Source organism: Pinus tabuliformis, chromosome 9, assembly GCF_031772625.1.
Source record: "Pinus tabuliformis cultivar Carrire ecotype Pingquan chromosome 9, CPIR1, whole genome shotgun sequence".
Lineage (NCBI taxonomy): Eukaryota > Viridiplantae > Streptophyta > Pinopsida > Pinales > Pinaceae > Pinus > Pinus tabuliformis.
This window is the reverse complement of record NC_142307.1, coordinates 1,272,556,972-1,272,566,746: the sequence shown is the minus strand read 5'-3', so window position 1 is coordinate 1,272,566,746 and position 9,775 is coordinate 1,272,556,972.

Here is a 9,775-nt window from a genome sequence, read left to right as displayed (position 1 = left end):
AATATTAGCTGGATTTGATATTTTAAAAATCAGTATTGTGCGAAAGGAAGGTGCATGGGAGAAATGTGCGTAGGGAGAATGCATGCATAGGTGCAGAACTTTGTGGAATAAATATTATGTTTTCTTTTGCACACACTTATTATTTGGTGCAAACAAAAAATTAAAAGGTCTATGTTTTATGAAGCTTTTGTAATGTAATTTAAAAAAGTAGCGTGTCTATAGTTGCATTGGCCAGGTGTTAATCATGCATTTTTTATACATTGTTTTTTGGAAACACATATTTAATTAGTTATCGAGGGGGCTTGTTACAAATGGTTTTTCCCAAAGTTATCAGAATCGATACTGAAGGGTGTTGTTCTGAGTGTTGTGTGTTTTGCTTGTTAGTGTAAGAATTATGCACATAAACTGTTTTCGAAAAGAAGGACAAAATTTACAGTATCTTTATTAGGTATGTTGTGGTTCATTTAATTTATGATCCTAATATCATTCCTACAAAAGAGTTTTACAGGAATCCATGTGGATATATGCATATGATATTAATGTGTGTATTTCCTGTTATTTTATGGCTCTATTCTGTGTATCTATATCATGTTGTTTGTTTTCCTATATGTTTTCTATGTTATGATTATCATGGAGAAATACCACATAGTGAATTTAGAACATGTTTCAAGAGTGATTGCTAAAGCCTCAATGTAGAAGCATTTGTTTTCTATACAAATGGGTTGTACATATACAATTCTAAGGCAATATAATCTATTTCATTTAACCGATTTTACATATGTTGTAGGATATTTCCTATTCGTTGCTATGCGAGCTCTATTTCATTTTAGATACACATCAATAAAGTTACGTGAAGGAATGATATAACATTTCAATAACTGTTTAGATGAATGGAACACTGAAGTGATATTATCTTATGAACGTGAATTGAATATAGATGCATTGATACAAATGCATGGAATAAATAACTCAAATTTTTACTTGGAAAGGATGAAAAAATCAACTTGTCCTTCTATGATTGCAAGAGAACAAGGACTTTGGAGGAGTATATTCTGTACACATTGGTTATCAAATTTGCTAAAATTTCTGATAAGACTTTAGTCAAAGACAACAATGAAAATCGATTTGCATTTTTACTCTAATTTATGAAAAGAAAGTTACGACATGTTGTTCCATGAAAAAAATCTAATTGCCAAACATTTTGAACCACTTATGTGCAAAAAAAAATGTTCAATAAGAATTTATAGTGAACATATAATAAATATAACAACATAAAAAAAAAACGAACATAGATGGATGCAAATAAAGGAAATCATGAATAGACATATGTTTAAGAGATTTTCGAGGTTCAATAGTATTTACGATGAAAGTTGTTTTGAAAAATATGTCAATTGAAGGAGAATTAATATGCTGTTTCTATTTTACGATGCATAATTTCACAAACTTTTGCAATGCAATCATACATAATGATTCGTTTGCACTAAACCGTATAGAAAAATACATGAACGGAGATGCAATTATGCAATTCCTTGGAATAATAGATTGGAAAGGATACATTATACAATTAGCAATGCCATATGAAAAAGGGAAAATAGATCCTGGCCTTTTTGTTTACGATTGGATATGACATATCTTGAATATAACTATATACATATGGTCTACTGATATGTTGGCTATTATAGCTAAATTTTGTGCATTCGAGAAAGATGCAATGATATTCCATGTTATGCAATTTGGAACAAGTGTAGGTAATTTGCATTATAAACCTATGAAATAAATAATACAAGAGAAAAAAATTTCATGTCGTATTGAAGTCATTAACGAAAAACAATATATAGAAGAATCTAATTAAAAACATAGTGATGATAATGCAAATGGGTTTGAAAACATGAACATAGATGAAAATGTCATAAAAATTGACACAAATATTATCAATGCAAACAAGAGATCACAACTATCATTGCATCAACTCAAAAAACATATAAGAAACAAGGACATTTTCAAAACAAGTCTTGTTAGAAAACAATGCAAGCCATTAAATTCTAAATTTAAAAATATCAACATAGATGAAGATGCTAAGGAACTTAATATAAACCCTGTCAACATAAACAAGACAATGTTCCGCGTTGCATCAACTCAAAACATACATAAAAAACAATAATTTTATTAAAACAAGTCTAATTAGAAGACAATCAAAGCGATTGAAATCAACAAAGAATACAATATTTACTAGTAAACATAAGGAATCGTTACAGATGTTCGATTATACATTCAAAATAGTGGTCGAACAACATTTTAAGAAAACACAAGATGTTCTTGTTTATGATTGTGTAATATGCACTCAAAGTTGGTTTAAAAGAGATGTCATAGAAAAACAATTGAGCAATGTGTCCAAATGGAAGTGTATATACAAAAAAATGCAAAAAGGCAGTAGACAATGACAAAATGATCAAATTTGTAGTTCTAGAGCGGATTAGGTGTAATAGACAAATTTCCATAGTGAAAGAACTTTATGAATTGGAAGAAAGACTAATATCAATAACATTACCATTTTTGCAAATATGGGAACTTGGACAGTGTCTTAGAAAACCACAATTAGCATTGATTGGTGGACTAACCAATGTATTTGCTGACACATCTCGAATTCAACTTACACTTCCTCATGACATAAATGAATCTAGTACAATGGATGTGCCAATTAAAAGACATTTGGTGTTTAAAGGAATATTTTCTCTTGGGTGTATATGTGTTCGTAAAGTCATGAAGCCATTGAGACGATTGTGTAAAACTCCACTTTATAGACTAGATATTGTTAGAATAAAATAAGGCTAGAAACAAGTCTTTGATCAAAACAAGGATGCATATGCATGTGTGACAGATACAGAAAGCGATGATGATAATGATCGCTATGATGAAGAGTCAACAACAAAAACACTATTACATGGATTTAGCGATTCACATAGTATTTATGATCTTCATAATAATCAAACAAACATTGCTTCAGGTGAAGGCTATAGACCTTTGGGCATATTTAGAGATAGATATTCAGAAGAGATGAATTTTCCCACATTTTTTTATGAGAAAAGATGATCATGCAATGTTAGGAGAAACTTTACATATCACAATATTTATCGATGGGAAGTTTTGCATCAAGATCATGATTTTTCATATCATATAACAAATTTATTTTACAAAAACTTATGAATTATCCTCAGTTAAGTATTCAGTTGTATTTGGATTCGTATAAGAAAAGGACAGTTAAAGGGAAAAAGACTAACAACTAGAGACGTTAAAACAAAGGCAAATTCGAAACGCATTTTGGTGTCAAACATTGCATTAATGGATCTTAAATGAATGTATTGAATGATTCGATAATTAGGTCCGTCAAATTTCTTTGTCTTTTTAGCAGTGATGGAAATATCTGGGAGCCCTTGTTAAAGAATTTGTAACAAATACATTGAGAGAAAAAATCATCAACTAAAAACTCAATAGAGGAAGATGATATTAATACCTTGATTAGAAATGACCTCGTTACTTGTGTAAGATATTATAGAAGTAGAATGAATGCCCTACGCTAATTAATTTTACCTGAGTCCAAGTACTTTGGTGACATCGTTGACTATTTATTTGTAACAAAATTACAAATTGAGGAAGCCAACATGAACATGGATCATTATAGATAGAAAATGCTCCTATCTATGGAAAAAGTATGAACATTGAAATTGAAAGTTTCGTTGACTAGTACTTATGCTGTGATTCAAGTAAACTACCTACAAATCTAAAAACTATTCAATGTCATTGTTATACAAACATTTGTATGAAAGGAAAACATATGAATTTCAGGTTCAATTTTCCAATTCCACCAATGAGAAAGACACAAGTACTTGAGCCTATGGAATTCAATAATGCAAAAACAAAAGCGAACGAAAGAGCAATATTTGGTGCAATAGAGAATATGGAACGTGATGAGACATACACATTTTATAGTTTTATTGAAAAAATAGGTATAAGTGAATTTGATTATATCCATGAAATTCAATGTATTTTGAAATGAAGGAAAATTATATTGGAAAGGGAGCCAATAGACATATGGACTAATAACTTCACTTGGAAGATTCCATTAATATGGAGTGCAAATACTGATGCCCAATTTGTACTTGAATCATATGCTACAACTACTTATTGTAGTTAATATATGAAAAATCTAGACAAAACAATGGCGTTGATGTTTAAATGTGTACGTTCAAGTGAATGAAAAAAAACTAATGGTGATATCATAGAAACAATTACAAAACTTGGAAAATATTTATTGAACTCGTAGAAAATGTATACACAACAAGATGTATATATAGTGTTTTCATTGCCACTGAATACTAGTTCAAGAAAATGTATATTTATTAATACTTCAACAATAGATGATCAAACATTTTTACTAAAAAAACCAAAAGAGTTGGAGCATGAACTGGATGATTCAAAAAACATAGCATGTTTATCAATTATCAACTGCTATGTGCAATGACTAAAAAACATTGAACATGTATGCTTAGCGGAATTTGCATCATGCTATACACTACAAGGCAAGAAAAGAGGAGGCACTGAGAGACCATACATTATAAGATATGTAAAGTATAATAAACATATTTATCATGATAAATATTACCAAGAATGATTGATGTTTTATGTCCCATATTGTATTGACGTGAAGCATTTTAAGGAAGAAATAGAATTATGTAAAATCATGAGAATGCTCAACCCAAAAAAAGGAAAAAATAGTTATAGAGAAAAAAAATCCAGATCGACCATTGTATGTACTTGTAGCAGGTGGTGTAGGTGTTGGAAAAACATTTACTATTATAGATTTTTTCCAAACTTTAATTTGCTTGTACAAAAATATATTGGAATATGACTAAGCTTAGCTAAAAGGAATTGTAACAACATATACAGGGAAGGAAACGCTCAAAGAGGGTGGTATAATGTTGCATTCTGCATTTCATTTACCATTTAACAAATTAGAATATCTTCACTTAAAGGTGAAAAATTAGACACGTTGAAAAAACATTGTAAACAACTTCGTTATATGCTTATTGCGGAGGTGTCTTTGATAGGTTCAAAATTATTATACCCGAATGGATTATTTTGGAGATATTGATGTAATATTTTCAGGTGACTTGTTCAAAGCACAATCGATAAAATATTCTCTAATTTTTGAGCAAACAATTTTAGCAAAGGAAAAAACAACATATGATTTCTAGAAGGAAAAAGTGAAGTTCTATGAATTGCATACCACAATGCGTCAAAACGACAACAAATTCATTGAAATCCTTAATAGAATGTGAGTGAATCAACAATCTAATGAATACATAGAATATATAAATGATAAGTGCTATAGACCTGCTCCACTAGATCCATTGTTTCCATATCTATTTTACAGGAACAAGGATGTACAAAATCATAATGAAAAAATGTTGTCACATGTGAAGAAAGAGTTGATAGCTCTTCATGTGATTGACGAATGTCATGGTAAGGAAATAGGCTATGTAGCATATTAGAAAACAATGAGATTACCATCAAGAATACTTATCAAATTCAATGTTATCGTTGAGAAATATGCAAGAAAATATAATACAAAGGATGGTCTTATTAATGGCGCAAATGAAATATGCAAAAATATACGAAAAATAGGAAAAATGTTGATGTGTCACATGGATAGATTTTGTACATCTAAAAATTGGCAAAATGCAAAGAAATAAGTATCATGAACTATATGAAGAAAACATTTCATCAAATTGGACTCCAATATTACATCATCCAAAACTATTGGCATGTCATAGAAAGAGCTTTAGAACTATAGTGAAGAAGCAATTTATGATACAACTAGCTTGTGCTAGAACAATTCATCGATCACAAGGTTTAACATTGAATGGACTTGCATTTGATCTGCATGGTATATTGACACATAGATTAGTTTACATAGCATTGGCATGTGTTAGAACCTTGGAATTGTTGTATCTTCTTTAGAAACTAACACAACAAAACTTCTATGTGAATAAGAAAATATTAGAAGAAATGAAACACTTAAGAACTAAAGTTTCATGGAAATTAGGATACATAGATAAGCCAATAACAAGAGAAAATACTTTAACGATTGCAAATTTGAATACACAAAGTATAAATTCTCATGTGAATGACATTGTGTGTGCTGAATATCTAATGAATGCCATGATTCTTTGTATCCACAAAACAAATCTATATTTTCTGCCGTCAAACACTGAATTTCGCAACTTTAATTTCAACATATCAAACTGTCTTGATGGATTACTTACTTTCATATAAGAAAACATAGAAATCGTATTGATGAAAAATGTTTGCAATAACATAATCAAACTTGTTTTGTCAGAAGTATACTTCCAATGCCGAATATGCATAATAAATGTATATGTTGCACCACTTGTATATTTGTTTCAATAATCATTGAAGCAATAGCAATAGTAAGGGCACAATTCATGCCTGATGATTAAATTTTTTATACTTATTGGGGATTTAAATATAGACATCAATTCAAACAACAAATGAAGTAAACAATTATTATAGTACATGTGGTGCGCTCGATTACAAAAAGTAATGTAAAATTTTATTTATGGGAATAAGATAATTATTGATCACATTTGGACAAATTTTCCTTTTCAATAATGTCATGTTCATATTTCACATTCATAATGGAGTGATCATGATAAAGTTCATGCTTGGCTAAACTTTATGTGATTCTAATCTTGCATAAGCTATGCATTTTTTTTTGAAGCAGTAAAGTTCACTAGAAATTATAAATGCAATGAAACATGTTTTTGTAAATCTAAGTTATTTTATATAAGCTAAAACAATACATTTGTTTGTTCATTCTCATGCAAAGTCCAAAAATGGATAAGTAATTAATTTAATTGTTACAAGGTGATAAGGACTGTAGATTGCAAGAACCGAATTTAATTTCGAGGTATGAGTATTCTTAAATCTTTAAACATTTGTATTTTTTTCTTTACTTTTTTTGATGACGTTTGATAACTCATATTTGTTAATTGTATTACCATAACTTAAGTTAATTTATGTTTGCACAAGTGCAGAAGATATGAAATATGCACAAGTGTTGTGTAGGATGTGCGAAAGTGCGGAAGTGTTGTTGTCTTTTTTGCATGTTCCTTCCCCCGTACCTACTCGTGGCTTTGCAAATTTTCTTCGCGTACTTCCATCTCACATGAGACTTTTTCAGTATATTCATGAAATCTTTTTAAATGCGACTAATTTTTGATCTAAAATTTATTTAGGGAACATATATGTGTTTGCAAGCAAAAACGAGGTATGGTTAATATGCAATGATTGGCCAAAGCTGCATGCATTTCTAAACTTTTTCAAATTCGTGTGTCAGGTGATTCATAAATCAAAGTTGACAATGACATTGTGGTGGGGACCAGCCAACAAATTAAATCGCTTTGTAGTAGGGATAAATAAGCACATATTTTGCAGTGAGAGTTATTATTGACAACCTATAAGATAATTAGCTTTATCACAAAGAATTCATACTAATGCGTAATAGATAAATGCGATGGTTTTGGAAATTTGAGATTTATTTACACTAGTTTATGTAAATGTTGGCTTTGATATCTTCAATTGCTATGTATTTAAAAATGTCATGTATGCTAGATTTCACACTTACAATAGTAACACCTGATTTCACGCTTGTAATAGTAACAACTGGTGATTATATACAAAATTGAAAAATTGTGCGGTTAATCAGAATTAAGAGTGTTATTGATTGAGAAAGTGTTTTCAGGTACAAAATGAACATGGCTAACAAAATAAGTAGATAATATATATGAAATGATATGATTAAATCACTTGATCATATCAATGTGAATCAATGGTTGATTTCATATGAGAGTTATGTGAACCTAAGGATGATAGAGAAGAACAATAACAATATTTGGACTAGCATATTGGCGAAATGCTACTTGCGTGCAAAAAGTTTTTGATTTCAGGTAAATTGTTCATTTGTGCACACAATAACAATAACAATAACAATAATTTCGATTCAATAACAATAAAAATTGTGCTACCACCAAAAAGGATTCCTTCGAATTAGAAAGCATTCAGATGGACATTCAAGCTACCAGAACCTAATATGCGCTCAAAATTATTAGAAGCAAATAGTTTCCTTAATTCAAAGGAAGGTGAGGCTAACATTGTTGGAGATTTCATTTTGCCAAATTGTCAAGTTCCTTCTGATCTTTTGGTTCTAGATATTTCTTTGTTTAAACAACCATTTAGGGACTTTTTTTTGGCTATGTGCGTGTGTGATGGGCCGAGAAACTATAAAAAATGTTCCAAAATGCATCCTCTATATGTTTTATCACATATACAAAAGGACTGTATACTCGACTCGGATGATATCATTTCTAATGAATTAGATTTTTCGTCAGTTAATTTATATAGGACCAATAGGTTCTTCATGATGACGTATATGATAAAAACTTTCGTTTCCATCCATGTATTTGGTGGTTTGCCTTACAATCCTAATTTCAATGTGAATCAAGAATCAATGCAGTTTTAGTATCTGATACTGTGGAAGCATAATTCCTATTTAAATTCTTGTCTAATTCAAGATGCCCTTGTAAAGCAAGTCAATTGCATGATAACTGGACAATAGCCTCATTGAATATATGCACAAGTGCATGTTTTCCAATGGGGTAAAGGTATGCATGAAGAAAGAGAAAGTAATATGATAATTTGAATTTATGGATTTCAAGGTAAGTCATTGCTATTGCCAAAATTTGTTATAGATAGATATTTCATTGTTGAAGTTTGTAGGAAATACCACGACTAGTTGATTATATTTGAAAGAAAAGGAAAATACAATTTAATTCTTTGTCGTTTACTATTGGAGAAATCATAGTGAAGAATGCGGCTCATGTTGTAGAGCTCACAGAGACTTTACATCCTTTTAACTTAAGTGAAGTTGAAGCCATTAAAGCCTTTGATAAGGAGGGTCTATTTAGTGCACACTTGGAAACTATTGGGTACAAGAACTTTTTTTCACAAGTTAGAGAGAAAAGCGAGGAAAGTCAAATGCATCAACAAAAAATCAAGGGCTAGTCATAAATGCTGAAGAAATTTATGAAGAATCAAGTATTGGTACTTCTACAAAGAAATCTATACCTTCCACTAATGATACTAATGCAAGTTCATTCTCAATTAGAAAAGGAGAAAAGATACCACAAATATGAAACTAGTTCACGGTGGGCTATTAGGTAGCAGAAATAACAAAGAGTATGATTGGAGATTCACTCCAGAAAGAATGTATACAAATGAGTCAGCCAAATCCAAAATTCCTATGAAAATAGGAAGCATTGAAGGATCTATAGACATAGAAGTTGAAAGCGTTGTGCCACTTGATTGGGTTAGTGTTTGTTTAGTAGAAAATTTAAAAATTATGCAACAAATTGCTAAAGAATTTATTACTTTTGATGACCATTCTGTCACATTGCAAAATGAAAAGTATGACAAGGGTAGTAAAAAATTGAAGATTGAGAAAGTAAAGGTTCATAACAAAAATGTTATTGATCAAACAAAAATGCATGTTGATCTCTCTGGAGTTGGAACTACGTGGCTCATGAAACTACATCAAGCTACCAGTGATGTACTTGCACAGTCTGTTAGCCAACATGAAGAAAAAAACTTGAGACTACAAACAAGAATCTAGATGACCTAGAATATGCTTTAAATATGG